The sequence below is a fragment of the Pseudorca crassidens genome, unplaced genomic scaffold (genome assembly GCF_039906515.1).
Source record: "Pseudorca crassidens isolate mPseCra1 unplaced genomic scaffold, mPseCra1.hap1 Scaffold_64, whole genome shotgun sequence".
In the NCBI taxonomy this organism is placed as follows: Eukaryota; Metazoa; Chordata; class Mammalia; order Artiodactyla; family Delphinidae; genus Pseudorca; species Pseudorca crassidens.
This window is the reverse complement of record NW_027136316.1, coordinates 1743339-1768475: the sequence shown is the minus strand read 5'-3', so window position 1 is coordinate 1768475 and position 25137 is coordinate 1743339. Positions and strand designations below refer to the sequence as shown.

General features: G+C 43.4%; 1 long non-coding RNA gene across 1 annotated transcript; it reads right to left on the bottom strand.

The window, feature by feature from the left end:
- Positions 1 to 629: 629 nt before the first annotated feature.
- On the bottom strand, positions 630 to 23635 carry LOC137218230 (uncharacterized). Its single transcript, XR_010940547.1, has 4 exons — positions 22915 to 23635; positions 4206 to 4292; positions 3809 to 3943; positions 630 to 1093 (listed from the first exon to the last, which is right to left on the bottom strand). It is a non-coding gene; the product is annotated as an uncharacterized lncRNA (long non-coding RNA).
- Positions 23636 to 25137: the final 1502 nt, after the last annotated feature.

The window sequence follows — 25137 nt, the reverse complement described above, 5'->3', positions numbered from 1 at the left end:
AAGCAGTACTTAATGTTAGTCAACTGTAGACTTTAAATGGTTAAAATTGAAAATATATATTTTCCAAAAAAAAAAAAAAAAAAAACAACCTCCAAAAACCCTGGTGCCATGTGAATGTACGTGAAATCTTATGGATTAAAAAGAAAAATTCTTAGGCCAAACGAAGGAGTACATTACTGATACATTCTAAAACATGAGCCTCAAAAGCATGATATTCAGTATAAGAAGCCAGACATAAAGGGCACATATTGTATGATTCCAGTCACATGAAATATTGAGAATAGGCATATCCGTAGAGACAGAAAGCACATTTGTGGTGGCCACGGCCTGAGCATAGGTGGAATAGAAGAGACTAATGGGGATGGGGTTTCTTTTTGAGGTGATTAAATGTTCTGGTATTAGTGCCGATGGTTGCACAATTTTGTGAATAGATTATAAATCACTTAATTCTACACTTTTCAAAGGGTGAATTTTATGGTATGTGAATTATGTCTCAACTTAAAAAATGGTGATTAATAAATGTGATTTTTAAAATAACATGGGAAACATTATCATGAGTTTTATTTGCTTCCTGCCATCCTAAGCTCTGTAGATATGAAAAAAGACACACACACACACACACACCCAAATGAGAACAAGCACTATTTACTGAGAACTTGTCTATAGAGCATGGGGGTCAGCCACCACCACTCACATCAGGCTGAGACTCAGGGCACACATAAGAGTGGGGACACTTTGTGGTGGCAAAAAAAGGAAGCCATGTCCTCCCGAGAGCTTGTGATGCAGGGAGGCTTGAGAGAAGCTGATAGGAAGAGGGGCGTCTTACGTGATTACTTAGGGGAACATATTTGGCCTTCCCCACATTTGGTTCTACATGGAAAGGACTGAAAATTTCGAAGCTGTGAGTCACTGACCAAGTCCTGACCCTTAGGTCCTATTGCTGCAGAGGTTGGAGTCTGGTTTTCCAGATTGGTTGCTGCATGTGTGGGGCAGGGCCTTGTGGCTGGAGGGAGAGTTTCCCAGGCTTCCAGGTGGATTTAGAAAATTCTGCATCCCAAAACCCTCCTTCATCATCTTCAAGCAATCAGATACTCTGTGGATAGAGAAACTTGAATCAATGTTTTTAAAATTAACTGCAAACAGAATTATAAATGACTAATGTACAATATAATGACATACTAAAAGGCAAATATCAATAGAAGAATCAAACAGAATTTTATAAATTCCTTCCAAGAAATGAATATGCTCAATTAAAATCACACACTCCTGAACTTCAGTATTTGGTAGTACATATTTGTGTGAAAAGAATTTTCAAATATGAAATATGCAAACCAGGCAAAATCTCCTTATAAGTGAGCATTAACAGCTGAAATTTTGATGATAGGAACATGTAATAAGCTAAATGGCATCCCCCTTGCAAAAGAATTCCATTTTTCTCATTAGCAGACTTGTATCACAAAAAATTGTACTAAATATATTTTAAAGTTCATAAACATTTTGTGAAAAAAACTGCAAACGATAGTAATTATTACAGTAATGTGAATTTACTGTAAATCTTAGGATTTTTTATTTCACTAATGTTCAATTGTAATGAATCTCACAACAAAAAGAGTGTCAATTCATTCAATTTTTTTCTTGCCTCAATACCGAAATCTGGCCATCTGGTCGACCTTGCCGCTGCAGACGCCAAGTGACGTGCAACTCGTGTGAACCTCAACAGGAAGTATCCAGATCGCACACGGGCGAAGGCGCACCGCCACACCGATGACAGCCGTTCTCGACCCAGGACACCATCGGTCCCATTTCTTGCCCTGGAGGGTCCTCCCCTCTGCCCGCGCGTCTGTAGGCCGTTCACTGTCTGCAGAGCTTCTTCAGACAAGCTCCCGACAACAATGCCCACCCGGGACCGCGGCCAGGCTCGTGTCTCCTCCCGACCATCACGTATGCCCCGGCCAGTCCCTGTTTCCCAAATAGAAATGACTACGACTTAGGACCACCGAAGCCTAGGAGGAACTGCCGCCCCTCCATGAGCGCCCTACACGCTTGCCCTCGACAGTCGGCGGTGAGGGGACCTGAACAGGTAGGAAACGCAAGCGCCACGCTGACGAGGCGACCAAGGAGTGGGGACGGGAGGTCCCTGCGTAGACGTCGTTTCAATCTGGCGGGTGGCTCCCGTCTGTTGAGCCGCATCCCGTGCCCCTTCCTCGGGGCAAGAACCGCCCCCTGACCGCCTCTCCTGGATGCCGGAGAAAATGAAGTGGACCCGTTGAGCAGCCCCACCGCCTCGACAACACAGGGCTGTAGCCGGGCCCCCAAGGCGGCGAGGACGCAGCGACGGATCGTTCCACACGGAGTACGACGTCGGGCACGGACATCCTCTCCTGGTTGCGCGTAGAAGGGTAGGAGGTATCGGGGGGCCAAGGGGCATCAGGGAGTGCTGGTCGACCGGCGCAGACCTCCCCCCAAAATTTCGAGGGAGCTCAGTGTCGGCCCCACAGCACACTTCGCTCCACATTCAATCTCCGGTAAGACAGGACGCGCCCACCACTCCGCACCACCGGGATGGTCGCTGCCTGCGTCGCCGGCCTCCCGGAACTCTGGCCTGCGCCTGGCGGGCGAGTCACATCCCTCGCGAAGGTCGCCAAAGCTCAGGAGGGAAGGGACAATATAAAAGCGTCCGCCAGGTGGCTCCCGACAACGGGCTCGTACGTCAGCGTGATGGATTCTGATCGCTGGCCGGCGAGGGATCAGCTCCGACCACCCAAACGCTCGAGATCGTCTCGGGCCATCCGCCTAGGAGCTCCCTGTTGGTTAGGCTCGACCTGGCATGACGCGACCCCAGCAGCGGGCGGGGCTGGGAAGATTTGGGCAGGAGGCTGCCGCGAAGGAGAGGCGCTCCTCACGCTAATGTGGAGAATTCTGCAGTCAGAACCCTGACTCAGAAGACTTGGGTTCCCTTAGTGCCCAGTCTGTTACCTCCTTATCAGGAGACCTTAGCAATTCACTTGGTTGCTCCAATTATCTCTGCCCACCCTACACCTGTGCAGCTCTTCTCTCCATGAGTCTAGAGCTGCTTTCCCAAAGAAGACATCCCCATGCCATTGCAGGTAGGAGCCAAGGAGAAAACTGAACATTTGCAGCTGGACCTATTACATAAATTTTATGTATCCAACACAGGAAGATACAAGACTGAGAGGGTCTTATAACTTTAGCACCACATGAGCATAGTTTTCATGAAACAGTGTTGCACACTCGGCAAGTCCAGGGGTGTCAGGAAGAAGAAACAAACAGACACACACACACACACACACACACACATCCCCGGGTCTAATAGGAACACTTACCAGGGCTGGCAATGGTGGGAGCAGAAAGCCCATTGTTCCCACCTCTGGGGTTCCCTGGGCTAGAATCCCAGCTCATTCAGGCAGATCCTGGTTGTTTTACTGATGTATCTGTGTGGGAGTGAGGTCTTGGAGCTCCCCAGACTGTCATTTGCTGTCCAGTGCTCTACACTTTGTTCTATGTACTATGCCCCTTCTCCTCCATACACAGTCACAATTAAGAAAATAAGAATCTGCAGACATTGCATTCAACTTTCTAATTTGAATGAAGGTTAACAACACAAAGGAACAGAGTTATGTGAATAACTTTGCTAAGGAACTTACATTTATCTTTATAAAACTATCAAAATGTTTATGAGTAGTCTGTAGAAAGTTAAACATTTTAAAATTAGGAAAAATAATTGATTCTTTATTGCTATCTCTCACCAAGCGTCCATTCACCCCAGCACCTATAACACAGGACTCACCTGATGAAACGCTTGCTCCCCACTGACGTAGAGATTTCTGTTCTGAGTCATTCTCTATCCCCTGTGTTCACCGCATTCCTAAGTCCACTGCAGCCAGTAACATGATGAAGGAGGCCACTGAGCCCAAGGGATGACCTTTAAAAAAAAAGAAGGTAAAAACCTCTCCCGTCTTCTGTGAGGTCACAGCCTTAATGGAGGCTGGAGCAAGTGAAAGTAAATGTTCGGAAAGAGAGTGTTTCTACATTGGTCCCTGACCTGCCATATCCCTAAAAGGGTGGTGAACATAACTGGCGTTAATATTTCCTGGGTGCACTTAGAAGATCTGGACCCAAAGTAGAAACCTGACCACTTGGCAAAAGATGGATCAATTCAGGAATCAAAATAATTTTTTTCTCACCTGTTGTTTCATTATCAGGAACTCTGCCACCATCTGCGCTCCTCTGCATCCTTATGCAGGGACAATCCGGAAATCAAGCAGATAAATCTGAAGAAAGAGAAAACAGCCATGAGAACCCAGCCTTTCAGAGTATTGTTAGATATATCAAGCATCAATCCCCAACCACTCAGCTGGGAGTGACCCCTGCCACCTTACCCACAGGCATGCGCAGACAGAAGGAAAGCTTTTTCCTCCCATGGTCAAGAACAAGGCTGCATTGGCTACTCGGCATGTAGGGAGAATATAATATTCTCATTTTGCAGAAAACAATGCAAGTTATGGGGTGTTATACTTTGATTGGACTTACTATTCAGAGTTATTAGTTTATTAATATTCAGTTCCTAGGATTAACACTAATTCCCAGGTAACCCTTATCATGGTCTCCTGGAGAGTCCTGTCTCCACAGCAAGGACACCTCTCACAAAATTCTTATTTAATAATTCTCGGTGAAAGACACCATCATTTGTTCTCCAACACCAATTACAGGCCTTTAGCACCCCTGGTGCACCCACCACCACCCCGGATGCCCTTGCCCTTAGTCACCTTGGTTCCTCCCCATGTGGGAATCAGTAACATCAGAGACTCAACCCTAGCTCTGCCCTCCATGTCCTTGGCCATGTGGCCAGGAGATTTTCTATCAATTTAATGGAGGATGGAACAATCTGAGGACCCATGTCTTTTGACATTACATGTCAAACACTAACCTGGTCTTCAATGAAAAGGTAATTGATTAAACATACCTCATGGATATAGTGTTTGAAACATAAAGAAGACCTAAATCTTAATCAGAAATCTATGACCAGTGAGGGTTTACCAGATAGAAAATCTGTGTGAATTCCGCAAAGTAACATTACCTGTGAATGTAACTAACATGGGGAGATTTTCAATGAAGACCATCACTGAGAAGCTGCCTAGAAGTCACATGTAGAGAGATGACTGAATGATTATTATGTGAGCAATTTTTAACAGCCTCTCTTTCCTTGTCAATAGCGGGGATTTCATGCTGGAGAAGAGCCCACTGAATGCAATGAATATGAGGACATGTCACATACAACAACCTTAACTCCACGTGTGTTACACTTTCAGCCTGAATGGGAGACTTCAGCCGTTATTCACCACTGAATTAACATAAGCTAATTATACTAGAGGGAAACCATGCAGATCTCAGAATGTGGAAGGTTTTTAGTCACCCTCCAACCTTAGACAACATGAGAGAGTGCACTCTGGAGTGACTCTTGCAAATGTCCTGAACGTGGGAAATAATTCAGCTGAAGCCTCGCATTTATACACCAACAGCTCACACTGGAGAATACGAACCTTATAAAGGTAATGCAGCGAGAGAGCTGACTTTTATTCACACCAATAAACTCACACGGGAGAAAAGCCCTATGTTTGGAATGACTGTGGAAGAGCTTTCAGTGACCATCCAACGCTTCAATAACATGAGCACATTCACACAGGAGAGAAACCACAAGGAATATCATTTATGTGAGAAAACACTTAGTCAAAGCCATAACCTTAGTCATGGGGGATAATTCACACTAATGAGAAAGCCTACAAATGCAATGAATGTGGAAAAGCCTTTAAACGCAGCTCTCACGCTTATACGCACTAGAAAACTTACAGGAGAGCCACCCTATGTCTGGAATCCATGTGGTGCAGCCTTTACCCAGAGCTCCCACTTTTATCAACACCAGCGAATTCATACTGAGTAGAAACCCTGTGTCTGTAATCAAGGATATTGAGCCTTCAGCCAGAAATTATCCCTTTTAAACCACCAGGAAAGTCATGTGGAGAGAAAACCTGACCCTGTAATCATGGTGGAAGAGCCTTCAGTTGGAGCTCCAGCCTCAGTATACACAGAGAACTCAGAGTGGACTGCATCCCTGACACAGTAGAGAAGACATCCCAAGGTTTACTACGAGGAGAGCCCTCTTGGTGTAAGCCATCTAATCACTGCTGTAGAAGAAATCCAATGAAATGAATGCTACAGTTCCATTAGTCATGGAGTCATTAGACGTGAGAGGGTTCACACCGAAAAAATAGTCTCAGTGTAATGAAGGAAGGACATTATTCAGTGATTCCTCATTCCTGACTGAACAAGAATGTGCTCACACTGAGGAGATGCCAATTCTAAAGACAATGTGGAAAATCTTTCACTTGCTATTCATCAGAAAACTCATACTGGGAAAATAGTCTATAAAGAATGTGTTAGCATGCAATTGAGTCAATAATTCAGTCCTTCAGCAATTGTCTTATTATTAAATATACAGTATAAAGATGTAGATGGTGAAGGGTTTTGAGAAGTGCTGCAAGCAATATTCAGTATCAAGTAAGAAGAAACAAAGCAAACCTGCTTCAGTAGATCAGGATTTGCAAATACATAAGCGCTACTGAGTGGGTATGTGTCATTCAAAACCATGAAATATTGTGATAAGTAAGAATGAATCCATTTTCTGTTAATACTCTGTCACTGTTGATCAGTTAGACACTTTCTGACTTTATAAAATTATAATCATAATTACAAAGACTGGGATCAATCAGGAAACAACGATGAATGTTAACTGAAAATATAAAACATAGTATGATGTGTGTTAACTCGTACATTAGGGTCCAAATATCCTTATACGCATTCCGGATGAATGGCTTCAAGAATAAATACACACATACTTTGTGATTAACCTCTGCTGCTTCAATTAATTCTATTACTTAACGTTCATTTACTATTTCTCGTATGACTTAAAAAAATGTATACATTAATTATATTTAAAGAAAGGTGAATAATTGTGGGTACATGGACAGGAAGAACTCAAGAATTCAGAGTCAGATGGTGGTTTAACCCCTACATAGCATTTTGTAGCCAAGGGTTTCTTTGTTTGTTTTGTCCAAAAAGAACAGATAGATATCTTCAGGACTGAGAAGGTGAAAGATCTTTGAAGACATAAAAAGAGTTCTACTTTAAGAATGTATTAGAACATTGAGGGGTGCATATAGTAAATCATGTAAACATAAAGGAGATCCCTCACAGAGCCATTGGTAAGTCTACCTTTAAAGCTTTACTCTTTGATGTAGAAAAATTGTACTAAAAAATGTTCCGGGAGAAAGATCACCATAGAGACAACGTCTATTTTGTCAATTAAACCTTCAAGAAGGCTAGCTAGGGAGAGTGTACAGGCTGCCTGATGAGTTCTGGACCTTTTTCAGTTCAATTTCTTTTTCTTTGTTGGCCAAAACATTCGTTATAACCCAGAGGTCCATTGAAGTCTAATGGGTTGAGAAATGGTATTCTAGGGCCTATAAAGCCCATCATGGGGACTTTCCTAGCATTCCAGAGGTTAAGACTTCACCTTCCAATGCAGGGAGTGCGGGTTCGATCCTTGGTCGGGGAGCTAAGATCTCACATGCCTCGCAGCCAAAAAACCAAAACATAAAACAGTAACAATATTGTAACAAAGTCAATAAAAACTTTTAAAATGGTCCACATCAATAAAAAAATCTTAAAAAAATTTTTTTAAAAACCCATGATGTTACCTGCAACATTACTGTGTGTACATGCATCTGAACGCACACACAGACACCCATTCAAGGGAGGGACAGTGTAACAACTATCTGATCATAAAGGGAAAATGCGATTCAGGAATTATTAGCATAAAGGATTCATGCAGGAGAAAAATAAGATAAATCACCCTGTTCATTCATTTATAAACTTTTAATTATTAAATATTTAATGAGAACTTCCAATATTTCAGAACCTGGATTGTTATGATGATTAAACATAAATAACAGAACGCCTTTCTCTTCATAGAACTCTATATTCTAACGCAGGCAATAAGGATAAATTGCAAAACAAAATTTCTGACATTAAAAAAAAGACATGTTCATACATTGTATAGTCACAAAATATCACTACTGGTCTACAATAAAAAGTTGGCACTTCATAAAATAAAATTGACATTTAAAACAGTCTCAATTCTGGAACTTTGAAAAGTTATATATTTTTAGAAATACTGGTCAGTAAAAATATTTTACAAAATTCTCAATTTTGGAAAATCTTCTCTACATGAATTGGGGAGAGCAAAGCTAGGTTTCCTGTCTTAATAACCAGGTTTGCTCTTCTCTATATTCCAAAACAAGTATTTTTTAAATTGTCAGAATTCAAAACTATATGTTTGAAAATCAGTACCGATTTTTATAAGGATAAAAATTCCCTGTACGTGCCTGTTAAAATTCCTTTCATTATCCATTTTATTCAAAATTCAACCGGATACCATTTTAAAGGATAACAGACAAGAGGATTGCTATCTTCCTCTTTATATTGGGCTCTTAATTTCTTTCTATTTTTTTTGATAACCCAAAGCAATCCAAAATAACACATTATTATCGTAAAATCTAGAATTTCCCAGGGTGTTCTGTAGTGTATAGAGTCCCAATGCGATTATATACACTATTGGTAAATTTGAAGTTAAATGTATTCCTAAATACAAAATAAAAATCTAAAAATGCATTTACCTATATGTTTCATTATGCAATAATGCCCTTTTAAGAAAGAAATGGCTTACCAGATGAAAGAATACCTGGAAGTTGCATAATATGTTTTTATATTTAATAACAGAAAATAAGGTAATAAGTGATTTTTTTTGTTGTTATACATTTTTATATTCTTATGTAAATTACATATTCATTGTTTCATCAATATGATTGTTTTCTGGTTTATTTTACTCCAGTGTGAATTATAGTGCATTAACTCTTGATAGTTTTCTATTAGAAAATGATTCTTGATGAAATTCTCTGTGATCAATTAACTTTGGTAAACACTGCCACAGGCAAGAGATGTCGCCAAACCAAAATTTAAAGTAAATACTTTTATGGCTTACAATGTCCTATTTTGAGGCTCAGAAATATCTAGCAGTTTATGCAGTTGATGTTAATTTGTGTGGGTGCTAGGTTTTAGTTACACTAATTTGTGATTATTTCTGAGATGAAAATAAAATTATCTGCAGGTGGATTCCCTTCCTCAGTGCAGGAATAATTGTGAATTAATGTTTATTCTAACTGAGATTACTGAGAGTAATTTAACATATTTACATCTACCTAAAGTTTGTTTCCAGGGAGAAAATTCGCTAAAAGTTTAACTGTTTTAAAAGTATAAATCCCAGCATATGAGTGTCAAAAAATTTTTTTTCCCGCTTTTCCAGAGCAGGGGTTGGCAAACTTGTGTAAAGGACCAGAGAGTAAATATTTTAGATTCGTCATAGGATGTCTGTTATTTCTACTCATCTCAGTCATTGTAGCCAAAAAGCAGCTACAGTAAAACGTAAATAAAGGAGTATAACTGTGTTTCAATAAAACATTATTTATTGACAAGGAAATTTGAATGCTATATAATTTTTGTGGGTTGCAAATAATGTTTTTATGAATTATTTTCAGCCATTTATATATATAAAAACCACTCTTAGCTTGCAGTTCCTACCAGCACAAGCTGGGTGTGGAATTTGGCCAATGGGATGTAGGATGCAATGGCTTGTTCTCTCGAATTACAGTGCAAACATCCCTCCTTGGAGACCAGCATTTCAAAACGAATTGATTGTACTAGCCCTCCGCCACAAAAGATGAAAACTACAATCAAAGCAAAAAACAAGTTACCAAAATCTGCCCAAGATGGGAGAGGACTTACTCCTCCCCCAGGGTGCGCCCCCTGCTCATGTATGGTCCCCTCCTGTTGGCGTCCCCAGCCACCAGCAGTGAGTGAGACTGTCCTGACCCTGTGCTCCCTGTCCGGCCGCATGCATGGGACCAAAGAGTTCCGAGCAATAGTTATTTGCTGGGCACAGATCCTCATCCATCAATTCACCGCTAACTTCTGTGGCTCCCAGAGGGACAGAAGCCACCTTTCCAGCCCCACCCCTGGCTTGGAGTCCAGCCGCTACGGGTCCACCTTCTCTGAGGGCTAATGGCCAGAGTCTGACAGCTGTTGTGGGTTCTGTGCACCCAAATGTGGTTGCGGCAGTGACCTGCTCTTCAACCTCACGGCCAACATCAGCGGATGACTCTGACAGTTCAAGTCACCAAATATCTTATTTTGGTAGGGGACAGAACATCTTCTACAAAACATTTATAAAGAACATTTCTGTTGCCCAGGATGGGAAATCTGAGCCCTTTCACACCAGAGACAAAGATCAAAGAAGTAGCACGCGGGGTGCACTGTGTAGTTGACCACCGCGCTGTTATTCCAGTGCCGACCCTGCGCGCAACGTGCAGCCAGCGAAGCGTCCCGGCGCTGCGTCCTTCGGCTATTAAGCTACAGACCGGGAAGCACGTGGAGCCAGAAGTGGAAGCGGCCCGGTGTCCCAGGACCGGCCCAGAAAACCCGACGGCCCCTCTGGCGTCAGTGTCTCCACGGCTCCTCCTGCAGCTCGGTCGGCAGGTCCGGGAAGGAGCGACCGTGTGTCGGGCGGAGCACACGACAGGGCTCCGGGCTGGGGCGGCGATTGCGGCTGGGTCCATCCCCGCACGAGCTCCCGCCCCCCTCGCTGACGTCGCAGGTGCTGGATGCGTGGCAGGAGACTTGGAGGCTGCGAGGAGAGGAGCGTGGCGGCCTGCAGGCCCAGGAGACTGTCCCGCTTCTCTGCGCTCAGGGGAAGCGGCAGTCATAGGAGCATCACGGACAGTAGAGCGGGTCCTCGGCCCGGCAGAGGGCTTCCCACCGGCCGGGCTCTGCCCCGCGGGGCCGGAACAGCACCTGCTTCCCTCCCTAGGCGTACATCTCAGCCCGCTGTCTCTGCCGTCGCCGAGGGAACTTGGGGTCAGAGGACAGAGAGAAGGGGCGTGATGCCAGCATATCCTCTGGCACCCGGAGGCTGCCTCGTCCTCCGCAGACAGTGGCCTGTCCCTGAGCTTGGCGGCGGGGCCCAGGGCCTCAGACGCGACGGTGCCCTGGCCCTTCCCCAAGCAGAAGACCCGGTGCTCATTTTGAAATGTATAGTCATTCCAAATTACTCTGTTGTGTAACAAGAAGTAACATAGTGTTGTAGATCAGTTATATTTCAACAGCCAACCAACAAGCAAACAAACTCATCCAATAACAGTCCAATTTGTGGTCCACAGAGGCAGGCGTGGGAAGGGGTGGGACTGGATGAAGGTGGCCCAAACTGCAAGCGTCCAGCCGAGAGATGAAGTACCAGGGATGCAATATAGCACATGTTAAAGGTAATAAATACTTCTGTCTCCTACACATAAAACTGGTTAAGAGAATAAATTATAAGGGTTCCCATCACAAGAAAAACACATTGTTCTATTTCGCTAATTTTGTATCTATATGAGATGATGAATGTTCACTAAATTTAGTGTGATAATCATTTCATAGCATATGTAAGTCAAATCATTATACACTGTAAAGTTACTCTGTGCTCTATGTCAGTAATACCTCAGTAAAACTGGAAGAAGATAAATGAATAAATAAAATGGTGCCCCATTGAATCTCGATTAAAATGGATGCTAAATGGAATTTTAGTGGGCATGTGCAGCAGTTTTTGTATTCTAATAAAAAACATTATTGATTTTCAAAAGTGTATTTTGTAATTGAACAGTTAATTTAAAATACTTATTTCATAATATTTTGAACAATTATCTTGGCTGTTAGAAAGGGAAATCTATGTTTATTCTTCCCAAATCTTGCAGAATAGCTTTTCAAAGGTTCAGAATTTTGTAAAATATTTTTTAAAAGCCCAGTCTTTTTGAAAATTTTTGACCTTCCAAAGATCTATAATGACAGTTATAAATCTCAATTTTATTTTTTAAAGTGGCAACTTTTCTTTGTAAATAGTAGCAAACATTTTTTAGTTACACAATTTGTAAACCCTTATGTATGTTTGATTTTCAATATCAGAAATTTTATATTGCAGTGTATTTGAATTGACTGCGTTAGAATGTAGAGTTCTACGAAGATAGGAACATTGTATTATTTACAATTTAGTCCTCATAACAAGCCAAGTTCTGAAATCCTGGAAGCTTTCAGTAAATATTCATTAATAATTGAAAATTTGATAAATTAATGACTGAGGTAACTTAGATGCTCTCTCTCCTGATGACACATTTATACCATTGATTCCAGACTCACATTTTCTCTTTAGGATCAGATGGATGCTATATGTTCTCTGCCTTGCTTGCACGTTTGTGTGTGTGCGTGTGCATGTACACAGACAGGAGCACAGACACACAAATGTTGCAGGTAACATCCCATGCTTTATAGACCCCTACAATACCATGCTTTCACCCATTAGACATCCGTGGACTTTAGGGTTATAATGAATGTTTTTAGGCCAACAAAGTAAAAGCAATGTACCTGAAGAGGAGCCCGACCTTATCAGGAAGCCCCTACACTCTCCAAATCTGAAAATGGAACTCTCCATGTCTCCAATGATTTATCTTATTTTATCTTACCTTATTTTATTTATTGGGGGTATAGTTGCTTTACAATATTGTGTTTCTGGAATGATCTTCCACCTTCTTCATTCTGACATATCTATTTGTTCTAGGTGGGGGGAAAACATTTTGGATAAAAAATTCTGTTGCAGGAATAAATCCCTGCCTGACTGAATTCTTGGAATTTTCATGGTCGGGTCCACAAATTCTCTAGGACTAGGACTCTTGTGAAAAATTAAATGTATTTGTAATTCAATTTTAAGTCACGAGAGGCACATTAATAGAAAATATAAATGGAATAGAATAATTGAGGCACCAGGTTTTACAGTGTTTTGAGACACAGGCCTTCTCACCTTGTGAGTTCATCAGTGTGAATAAAAGTTAAGGCTCTGCTGAAGTGTGTCCCACATTTATCTCATTAAGTGTTCTCTCCAGTGTGAGTTTCTGGTGTATTTAAATATGAGGCTCCAGCTAAACTACCTTCCACATTTATAACATATATAGGGGCTCACTTCAGGGTGAGTTTTCTCATGACATCTAAGGTTACAGCATTGTCTACAAGCCTTCTCACATTGATGAGACCTGCATGGTTTCACTCCAGTATAAATTATCTTATGTTAATTCAATGATGAATAAAGGCTGAAGGCTCTTCCAAATTGATTGCAAGCATAGGGTTTCTGTCCTCTGAGAGGTCACTCATGTGGCGTGATAGTTGAATTCTATGTGAAATCTCCTCATATTTGTTACATTCAGTGGGCTCTTCTCCAGTGTGAAGTCTCTGCTATTGATAAGGAAAGGAAAGACTGTTAAAAGTTTGCTCACATAAAATTCATTTCTTTAGTTCTCTACACATGAATTCTAGGCTGCTCCCTCAGTGATGGTCTCCACTAACTACCCCCCCACCATGTTACTTATATTCACATAGAGTCTCACTTTGCTGAATTCACATAGATTTTTCTATTTTGTAGCCTCTCACTGCCATCGTTTTCTGATTAAGTTTTCGGTCTTCTTTATTTTTCAAACACTATATACACGAGCTACATTTAAGCAACTGCCCTTTTGAAACTCAAGGTACAGTTTTTTTTGGGGGGAAAAATGGTTCCAAATGCAAACTATTCAAAAGCCTCTGCCAGGCCAGGGTTTAAGTCAACTTTCAGTCAGATGGTTGGGCTGAATTCCTCTTACCCTAAGATCATGTCTCTAATGTGGACAGCGGGGTTTATCCCCATGAACTTACTATTGACCTTCAGATAAATGGCTTCTTCCTGAAGCTACTGTCTGTGAACATTTTTAAAATGTTGATCTTTAACAGAGAGAAAAAGTATGAAATGGAGCAATATATAAGAAATTGGAAACATATTATAGGATATTGACAATTAGCATATATCTTTAAGGGTAAAACAAACGAAAAATAAAATGGATGGGATGTTGGCGAGATAAAGATGAGGAAAAGCACCAAAAGGGAGAGACTGAAACAATGGGCGCTGCGTTGACGTTTAGCACCAGTAGCCACAGAGCCATCCTTTCCTCTAAGGCCAAGGAATATGCAGAAGGTTAGATTAATAAGATTGATACGTTCACAGAATTGTGACACCATCGGAGGGATTTTTCCACATTGACTTCAACAAGATTCCAGAGACATTTCACTCAAAGAAATCTGCAATTGACATTACCCCAGTTCTGGATGAAGTTCACAGTCACAGGTCTTGAAAGTCACTGATTCCTAAAATCATGCAGGACATTCTGGTTCAGGCTGCCCACTTTCCCCAAATGTTCAGAGGTGGTGGTCGAGGGTGACAGTACTGAGAAAATGCAGCTGTGTGTATCAAAAGCTCAAACCTGTTTGACATCAAATCCAATGTTCTTCTGGGCTGACTTGGCATATGTCTTTCATGTGCATCACAGAGATGGGCACACTCTGAATACAGAGTGACTTTCATGGTAAAGGACCATCACATGAGGGGTGGTGTGAAATAACCTGCACAGTCCACAACAGAATGTTAACTGTGAGCTGACTGGCAATTAAAAAACGTGTACTTGGGGATTCATAAATATCCCTGCTCCCCACTACTTTCAGTTAAATCTACAGACTTAGCACAAGACAGGCAATATACATGTTCCGCCACTTTTCAGCAGTGACTACAGCAAAGTATTCCCCAATACAAACCTCACTGTTCTCATGTGGGAAATACTTTAATAACCTCTCAAGAGAGCTGAGTGATTAAATGAGCTGACATGACATGTTTGAACATAACAAAACCCAATAAATAAAAGCTACAGGTGAATGAGTCATTAAAATGTCAGAGAGCCTTGATACAATGTCCACCATTTTGTGTGAGTGAACAGACTGTATATACAACTTGGGGTCCGCAGTTGCTGCGTACCTAACCTCGACAGAGACCATTCATTCATCACCAGATATGAGGACAGACGGGCTCAACTTTACAAGCCAGTGGTCCCGGGGTTGCCAAACTGTAAGATGATCCCCAACTGACCTTTCCTGTGGGTTGAGGTCCCTCTTTCCCTCCTCGTTTCCTGGGACCTCACCACTTTGACTATCATGGTCTCTCCTGTAGATTCCTCCTGTCTTCCCTGCTCAGAGACTAATCGGAGACTCTCGATGGTTCAGGCCTCTCCAGGGCTTCACATATGGCCACAGTTTTCTAAGTGTTCCTCTACGTACTATATCCTACTCAATGCACCAATTAAGGAAAAAATGATTTCTGTAAAGTGCTTCCAGTTTCTGAACAAAGGTTCCTAAACAGGGGGAAAATGGCTGGTTTGGAACAAGAATGAAAGGGCATATTTTGTTGTGACTTTTTAGAGTTTTCAAAATAGTCAATTGTATTCTCAGAAAACAGATTAAAAATTGGAAAAACAAAGAAAAAAAAGCAAATTTGGCTCCACTGTCCTCTCTGGGCCAGTCCTGCTGAAGGGCTTCTTCTCTTTCTCCTGCCCCCTCAGCCCAGAACAGCCCTCTAGCTAGCATCTCTGACCCTGGACGTATAGATCTCACCTGTCCACACACCTCCTCCCCTTCCAGACCCTGAACTTCTGTTCTTGCTCATCCTTCCACTTGTGTCCATCACATGACAGAGCTCACTGCATCGCAGACTCGCTTATGGAGTGAGTCACACCCCCGTCAAACCCATGGCTGAGCGGAGAGAAATACAACCTCTCATGTGCTCACTTTACCATCACAGCCTTCATGGAGTCTGGAGCACGTCAGTGTAAATGTTGGAAAGGAGATGGTTGCTGTATTAGCCCTTGCCCTACTCCACGATACTCACAGAGACGCCAGATGACAGGACTAGTGCTCAGAGCCTTGACTTCCACCAGGATACACTTAGAGCACTCAGTCCAAGTGGTGACCCCTTCTATCCACTGGAAAGAGAGTTACCACTTCAGGAGAAAGAACAAGTCCCCACTCACCTGGGGACACATTGCCAAGAACTCAGCTGCTAGTATTCTCTCTCAGAGACACTGTTTACTCTAAGCAGGAAAATCCAAGGAAAGAGAAGAAAGCCATGAGACTTGAATCCTATCTAGAGTTTCCAGACCTAAGAGTCATGAACCCATAAATCTTTACCTGGGAGTGAACAACCACCCCACTGCAAATGTGAACTGGCCTATGAGAAAAGAGGAGTAATCTTGTTTCCCACGGTCAAACTAAGAAGACTTTGGCTACTCCTTCTCATAAGGGAAATATTAGTATCCCAAATTTATTTATTAGGAAATAAAAATCAAAGAGTTTTTAAAGGTAATTAACCCATGATATTCCAAGTTATTAGTCACTTTCCTCCCTCGCCCCAAATGCTAGGAGAACCTCCAGTGCACTGACCCCACTCTCCTAACATGTGTGCCAATCGTCTTCATTTTTATTCCAAATTAATCAAATCAAGTAATTTCAACATATAGTTATGAAGACCAACAATTTCCATATTCCTCTTTCCATATTCCTTCCAAATTCATCACATTTGCTGGTCAAGATTCCAATCTTGGAGGGCTCCAAGTACCTGCTTCTTCCATGACTGAATCTAACTAGGATATTAAATCTGGTAGGGTTCACAAATCTCCCAACATCTTTCAAATATCGCTGGCCATTGTACTATATCTAGATGATTAAGTCTTATTCTATGCCTCACAAATATTTCAGACATTCTCTATATCTTTTGATTTTTAATCATTCTCAGTACTTTCGCCACTTTTCACAAAAGGGACCACCTTCTACTAGACACATTAATCAGATAATTTGAGGACATTCTTCAGCTCACTGTCACAAAATCTACAAATATTCCTCACGGTTTATTCCCAAGCCCATAGTAAGAAATGAGGAATCATCTCTTCCTTGACCAAGCCCAATTTCTCCAATTGTATTCTTTTCTCTCCTGCCTCCCTGGAAACTTCATGTAATTGATTATAATTTAATTATTATTTACCTTGGTATTAAAATACAAATGCTATAAAACCCTAAAAATATCTTCCTTGAATGTTTGATATCATCAAACAACACCAGTCCTTATATAAAGCCACACAAAACCAACAGCCTGATGGGCTGTTTGTAGGTTAAACATATTTATATAAAGACTAATCCTCCAGCTGCAATTCTCTTCCCAGAACTGGCCACAATTCACAAAACAGTGAGATCTCCGGCCAAAGCATCAAGACTGGTTTTGGAGGTTTGTAGAATATTAGCAAATTAAAGGAATCTCTTATACTATCCTTACATGTATCTAAGTGGTTAACGTGTTGAGAAGGAAAAGTTTGTGTTAGGGAAGTTGTTCCTTGATTAGATTTATCCTGATTGGCATCCAGATTAAAGGCGTTCTTTCTTTATGATTATACAATATATGAGGTTATCAGATCTATTAACAGGAGCCCACAGACAATTCTATGCCTGATTCTATAGAAAGAGACTAAAACTTTGAACTCAGAAGTGTGGTAGTTGCATACTTAAGTAAAGACACAAACACAGTTTTCCCACACATTTTGTTTCTGGTGATGACTAAATAAAATTTTCCCCAGGAGGAATCAAAGTCATTTATTATTCAAAGAATTATTAATTTAAAGATAGTTATTTAATTTGATTAAAGAACATTGGTCACAGGCCATCTGAGAGTAGATTAGGTTACTGTGTACATGGAATTTCTGTGCATTTACAATCCTTATGTAATAGTCAAGAGAAACTTACTTTATGACTCTATGGTTTACTATTTTGCAATTGGTGCAGAGAGGAAAACAGGAAAAAAAAGAAAAGAAAAAATACATGAGTAGAGATATCGCGAAATATTACGTGTGTTGCCTGTAGGTTCTATTCAAGACAACAGAGAGAGGAGAGTTACTTAGCTAGTAATTTAAAGAAGGAATCTCTGAGGCACTGACATTTAACCTGAAAGTGAAGCAGTATAAATGTAGCTGGAACTATGTATGTGTATATCAGGGAGGAGATGAACAGAGACGAGAGCGCTCATTGTAGAGATAAAATCGATGCTTGGTTCTGTTTGTGTGGTTCTGGGACGTTATGTCGATGACTGAGCCCCAAATAATTAGTGGAGCCGCTATCTGAAACTGCAGACGAGAGGAGTAGTAGTTTTTATTTGGGGAGGAAGTTCCTGGCTTCTTTCTGATATACATTTCATTGTAGGTGTCCGCTTCCCATGCAATTATGGATGAGACGTCAGAAATGAAATCTAGCATTCGTTTTTACGCATTATTATCATAGTGGTAACAGGAGAAGACTGAATAATTATAACAGTTTTCGAAGATGGTGTATATAGTAAAAAGAGAGAAGAGGGCTAGAATGGAGTCTTGAGATGTTGAAATAGTATTGTTTGAGGAGAACTGCGCACAGTACACTGGCAGGAACTGACTAGTTTAAAGGCAGTGGGGAGTTTGTGATGTCAGAGGACCTTGGAAATATAAATTTCCTGACGGAGGTCATAGTCCAATTCTGCTTGGGTTCAAGTAAAATACTGAGAAACATTCATTGGATTTAATCATGGAGAGATAACTATAATGTTATAAAGGTTTATGTATACGCAAGTCAACAGTAACAGGGAGATCAACCCTAGTAAATCAAACTGTGGGAGGGGCGCCCAGAGATTGTCACTAATCCTGCACTGCTCTTTCAGTTTACTTTGGAAAGAGGAAATTCATTGGGCAGGAACTAGAGAAAAATTGGTTCAGAGATTTTGTTTCAAGAATGAAGAAACTGAAAAAGATGAAAGGGAATGGACTGGGAAGAGAGGGGTGTTCGCTGGTAGAAGAGCTTCAGTTTACAATTAATAATAAAACAACCTCCAGAGAACAGGAGGGAAGGGGATACATTTGAGAAAAATGGGCTTATCCAGGCGTAGAAATGACTTTCAGTTTAAACAGGAGCGGCATCGCCAATGGGTGAAGATTCAGGAATAGGTGTTGACTTCATGACAGTGAGCTGACACATTTCTTCGAATATTCTACTTCATCTGCATTGTAGGAGGTGAACACACTGTTGAAAGTGAGGGAAGGTGAGAATTTCAGGGATTCAAAGAAACAAGGGGAACATTCAAAGTGTGTGCAAAGCATGGGAGAATGGTTTATGATCATGTCCTGGTAGGATGCAGATATTTATAAAACTCATTGGGAGATACGTATGATAGATGCAGCCATAGGAAGAGGAGTTTTTTGTCATCTCTCATTGGGGTCTTGATCATCAGCTGTGCTGAGAGGTCAGAGGGACCTGAGAATTGTTCCATAAAACTCAGGAGACATGGGAATGATCGGGAGGCTGGGTCAATGCACTGGAGGATTCCTGTGTTGGGAGAACCTAAGCACGGTAGTCATTGTGTGAACAGACTGGAGGGGAAGTGTTATGATAACAGGGAGGATTCCAACCACTGATTTGATAGGCGACATATCCAGGTGAAATTTGAATCTGGGATCCACACCTCAACACCAGTATATTTAGGAATTTGAGATTCAGAAACAGCCTGAGCTACGTTTGAATTCTAGCTCTGTCATTTTCTAGCTGCATGATCTTCTCACATAAGCAAAATTTCAGAACCTAGCTTATGTTACTTGTTAAAAGGTAACTAATCTGTAAGTAAGAGGGTTGTACTAAAGATAAATAAGCAAACGTAGGTAAATCTCAATCACAGGGTCTCAAAAGGAATGTTTTCTCTTTTCAGAATCTCAGGATCAAAGGGTTGTGATCCACCCCTCTTCATGACACATTATCAGTATTTGTCTATGCAGTAGTTAATGATTAACATTGACTTGGGTAGCACTTGACAGTTGACACATACTTTCCTATAGAAATATTATGAAGTGAAGAATATTTCTCCCCATGACATTTAGTAGGACAGAACTCCACCTACTCTTTCGCTAATGTATCTGAAGGTGTCGACTAAATTTCACCCCAAATTAAACTTCACTCTATATTTGATGAGCGTGTCTGCTCTGTGTGGATTGTGGTACCCAACAGTGGGCTTATGATGTGCGTACTCCTGCTGCTTTCCTGTGCAAGGGGTTTTTAGCCCTGATTTGTGTGACAAGACCTTCCAACAAGACATGAGTCCCTGGATTGTTTTCCCCACCATGAAGTAGATCCAAAGTGGCCTGGCCACATGGTCCAAGGCCATGGAGGGCAGCAATAGGGTTGAGGCCCTCATGTTGCTTGATTCCCACATGGGGAGGAACCAAGGTGACTGAGGGCAAGGGCATCCGGGGTGTGGGGAGAGGGCACAGCAGGGAGGGTGGGGCCTCTGAAGCACTGGGGCGGGTGTTGGAGAAAAAATCCTGGTGCGTTTGATCAAGAATTATTTCATGAAACATTTGAGAGTGGTGTTCTTTCTGTGGAGTCAACATTCCCCAACTGATCATTGTGCGGGTTTCCTGCAGTTTGGTGTAACTCCTAGGAACTGAACATTAATGAAATAACTCTGAAAAAGTAGCTCTAATAAAAGTACAACACCCAAGGTTTTTCACGTTTTATGTGTAAATGAAAATATTACTGTCTTGATTATGTGCAGTAGCCTACACTGCCTTATTGTTGACCCTGGAGAGAGGGGGGTTCACCATATCTACACATGCCTGGGGGTTAGGTGGTAGAGCTCATTCCCAGGTGAGTGGCTGGGGATTCATGCCTGGAATGCCTAACAATGCTTTAAAGGCCAGGATTCTCTTGGTTGCTTTCCCTTTCCTCATCTTTACCTGCTCAGTTTTTCATCTGACCCTGCATAAGTATGCAGAGGCGGACAAGTGTTGGCTGAGTTCCTTACAATGAAACATGTGAGAAGAGACTTATTTTTATTCTTGAATTGGTCCGTCTTTTGCCAAATGGTCAGGTTTCTCCTTTTGGCTTGGATCTTCTAAGTACACCCATGAAATACTAATGCCAGTTATGTTCACCACCCTGTTAGGGAGACTGATGTGGAAATAATCTCCTTCCGGCATTCACACCCACTTGTTCCAGACTCCATTAATGCTGTGACTTCACAGAAGACATGGGAGAGATTTTCACTAAAAACAATAAATACAGCCCTTAGCCTCAGTAAAGAAAACTTCCCTAATTACCATGTGAATGACTACAACAGCCATAGGTGTGTGGTGAACACAGGTGATAGTAATGAGAGAAACAAGTTTGCAGACCCAGGGTGGGGGTGGGGGGGTGGGGGGTGGAGCAGATGTGAAAGGTGCTGGGGTGGAGGTGGATGCTGGACAATAAAGAGTAATGAGGAATTGTTTACTATTTCTAATTTTTAAAATATTGAACTTTTTATAGACTATATTTGAACATTTTTAAGTCTACAAAAGAAGACAAATAAAATTTCCTTCCTTCACAATAACTCAATTATCCTATGTGTACTTTTCTTTTTAAAGAGTTTCCTATTTATTTATTTATTTTTGGCTGTGTTGGGTCTTTGTTGCTGAGCACGGGCTTTCTCTACTTGCTGCGAGTGGGGGCTACTCTTCGTTGAGGGGCACGGATTCCTCATTGCCGTGTCTCCTCTTATTGCTGATCACGGGCTCCAGGCGCGCATGCTCAGTAGTTGTGGCTCACGGGCTTGGCCGTTCCGCGGCACGTGGGATCCTCCCAGACCAGAGATCAAACCCATGTTTCCTGCATTGGCAGGTGGACTCTCAACCACTGCGCCACCAGGGAGGTCCCTCCCTATGTGTTCTTCACCTTTGTTCAAACTTGAAAATTGAATGTAACATATGCAGATTATTATTTTCTTAATTGTAACTGTGTATTGAGGAGAAAGTGTATGATAGACAGAATGAAATGTAGGGCACTAGACAGGAAATGACACATTAGGGAGCTCGAAGCCCTCACTCCCCGCCAGTGACATCAATACAAAAACCAGGGTTTGTCAGCACAGGGGACCCAAGAAGTGGCAACAATGATCTCTTTTCTGCTCCCACCACACTCAGACCTGGCAGGAGTACGGATTACCTGCCGATATGTGTGTGTGCGTGTGTGTTTCTTTTTTCTTCGTGCCACAGCTGGACTTGCTGATTGAGCCTGCGTGTTTTAAGAAAAGAATGGCCATGTTGTGCTAACAATACAGTGGACCCTCCGTCGCTCTTGTGTCTTTGGGAGTTGAGTGCACACAAAATTTGTATGATGGATCCAGGCGCGAACTTCCAGTTTTCCTCTTGGCTCATACCTGCTATGCCAGGGGAATATTCTTCCCTTGGGAAATCAGCTCAAAGGTTTTGGAGAGAAAGGCTGCACAGGTGTAGGTTGGGACCAGCAACACTTGGCATGGACGACTGGGCAAACCAAGTGAATTGCTAAGGGTTCCTGATATGAGGAAATAGGCTGAGGACATAGGAAGGCCAGGCCTGCAGAGTGAAAGTTCTTCTTGCCTGTAGGTAGCTCTGGGTGTGGGTGGAGGAGAGACATTGAGGGGCTGAGATGCCAGCCGCCTGTCCCAGGACTGCGGAAGGAGGGGGCAGAAAAGCAGGAAGTGTGGCTCATGTTTGTTTCTGACACACTCATCGTTCTGGTTCTTGACTCCAGGCTGTAAGGAGGAATTTACTCTTGTTTTGCAAAGTCGCTTTACCTATTCCAATCCTCTACTTTTCCATTTACTCTTTTCAAAAGATATATATAAACTTGCTATTTTCATTAAACAGCTTGTCATCAACATTTTTTCCAAGTCAATAGCTATACATCTAGCTCATTAAAAAAAATATATCAATAAACCAAACCACAAAGTGATAATACTGTATTGTCTGAATGTACTTGAAATTTACTTACCTGGTCCCTCTCAATGGCTGTTTTCTAAATGTTCTGTTCTTAAGTAATACTGATATCAATATTCTTAGTACACATGTATTTGCACAAATATTCCCACCTACCCACTTCTTGTCATTTGACTTTTCTTGTGGAATATGTAAAGATCAATTAGGTGGTCAAGTTATCAATCATTTCCTCTATGGCTTCTGGGCTCTGGTTTTTATGTTTTAGTAACATCTCCACTCTGCAATTACAGAATAAAATGTCGTCCGTGTTTTCTATTGGTACGTTCATGGTTTCAGCTTACAGTTCACGCAGTCCATCCCCCTGCAGAATTTTCCTTGTTTACAGCGGCCGGCGGCCCAGGAATAGCGTGAAGAGCGCGTCTCCTTCGCGGCAGCCTCCCGGCACCATCCTCCCAGCTCCTCGTCTCCCGTCTGCTGCCGGGGTCGCGCCGTGTCGTGCCGAGCCGGGCGCTAGCTCCGAGACGGACTCCCCGAGACGAGCTCGGGCGTTTGGGCGGCCGGCACTGCACCCTCGCCGTTCGGCGATCGGGATCCGGCCCGGGGACGTTCGAGCCGGTGGTCGGGCGCCACCTGGCGGCCGCTTTTATATCGTCCCTTGTCTCCGGAGCTTCGGCGATCTTCGCGAGGGCTGACATTCGGACGCCGGGCGCGAGGCAGCGTTCCGGGACGCCGGCTATCCGTGTGGCGATTGTCCCGGTGGTCGCGGGGCATGGGCTCCTCCTGCGTTCGCTGGAGATTGGGTGTGTAGGTTTACGAGGCTGTGATCGTTGCCGCGCTCCTTAGTGAGTTGTGAGGGTTGCCTGGCTTGGTCGACCAGCAACCGCCCGTGCCCTCCAGCCACGGGAACTGAGCGGACTCGACCCTACCTGGGCCACCCGTCGCGTTGTGTAGGGAGGGGTTCTTGCGAGCCCTCCGGAGCGCTTGAGGTTTGATGGTCCGTCCTTCTGAGTCACTTTAGGTGCGTTCATTTTCTACCACTTCGGTCCACCAGCGTCCCACTCCGGACGTGGTGAACGCACCAGGCACGGGCGTTGAGGCCGTTGGAGGGCCCGATGTGCTTGTTTACTGGCGCGCTTGGGTCCCTGTCTCCGGGGCATGGGCGCTTGCTGCTCTCGCGGGATTTGGACGGGCAGACATGTGTAGTGTGAGGCCGGCGCTGCGCTCCCTAGAAGTCGTTGAGTGGTGGGTCGGCTCGGTTCGACCACCACTCCCTTGTGTCCCTTGCGCGTGAAACGCCCACTTTGAAGCACGTGGTCAAGAGAGGGTATCCATCCCCGGAATCGTCCGTGTGGCCCGGTGGTCGTACTTCCGCTTTACAAGTGTCGCCTGGGAGTGGTTCAAAGTCTCCTACGGACGTGGACGCCGACAAGTTTCCGCCGGCCTTCTCTCTTGATCCCGTTTGCCCTTATTCCCAAATATGTTTTTCTCCGCAGTGGGTAGGGCCCGAATGGCATAACGAGGAGGCACTGGAAGTGGGACCACGGCCTTCACGTCCTCCACGTTCTCCTTCCCACGGGACCGCCACGCCCCGTCCAATAGGACACCCAGTGCTGCTTCTTGGCCGCCTTGGGAAAACGGTGCGTCCCGGTCCTGTCGCCGTGGTGGAGCTCCTCCCCTGCGTCTACTTTCTCCGAAATCCGCGAGAAGCGGTCATGGGGCTGCGCAGACGGTATTCCCCTGCAGGCCGAGCTGCGTCTACGGGGGAGTGACCGGCGTCCCACTTCTGTTGGCCACGTCGGCGAAGCGCTTGAGTGGACCAGGTCCTCTCACCACAGGTGAGAGCAAGGAAAGTCGCGGGCGAGAGGTAGGGCGCCCCAGGCGCAGCCACGGTTCCGCCTGTGGCTTGGTGGTCGGAGAAGCCTAACAAATGGGAAATGGGGAGCTGCCTGGGGCGTCTGGTGATGGTCGTGTGGAGGCATGAGGCGATGCGCAGTCCTGGGTGGGCGCGGTTGTCAGAAGCTCCTCGTGAGAATCTCGTACTGGAATGGCCTCTGAACGCACGTGTGGATGAGGAGACAACCCGGAGAGAGAAATGGGACCTATGGTGGGCCAGAGGGGATGAGTTTGGAGGAGTGGAGGCGCACCTTCTCTTCCGTGCCATCCAGATCTATACCGGTGGTTTTTCCTCCATTTGGTTGTTACCTGGCGTCCGCTGCTGCAAGGAAGACTAGACCATACAGCGTTGTCCTGGCAAGAAACAATTCAGTGACGAGAATTT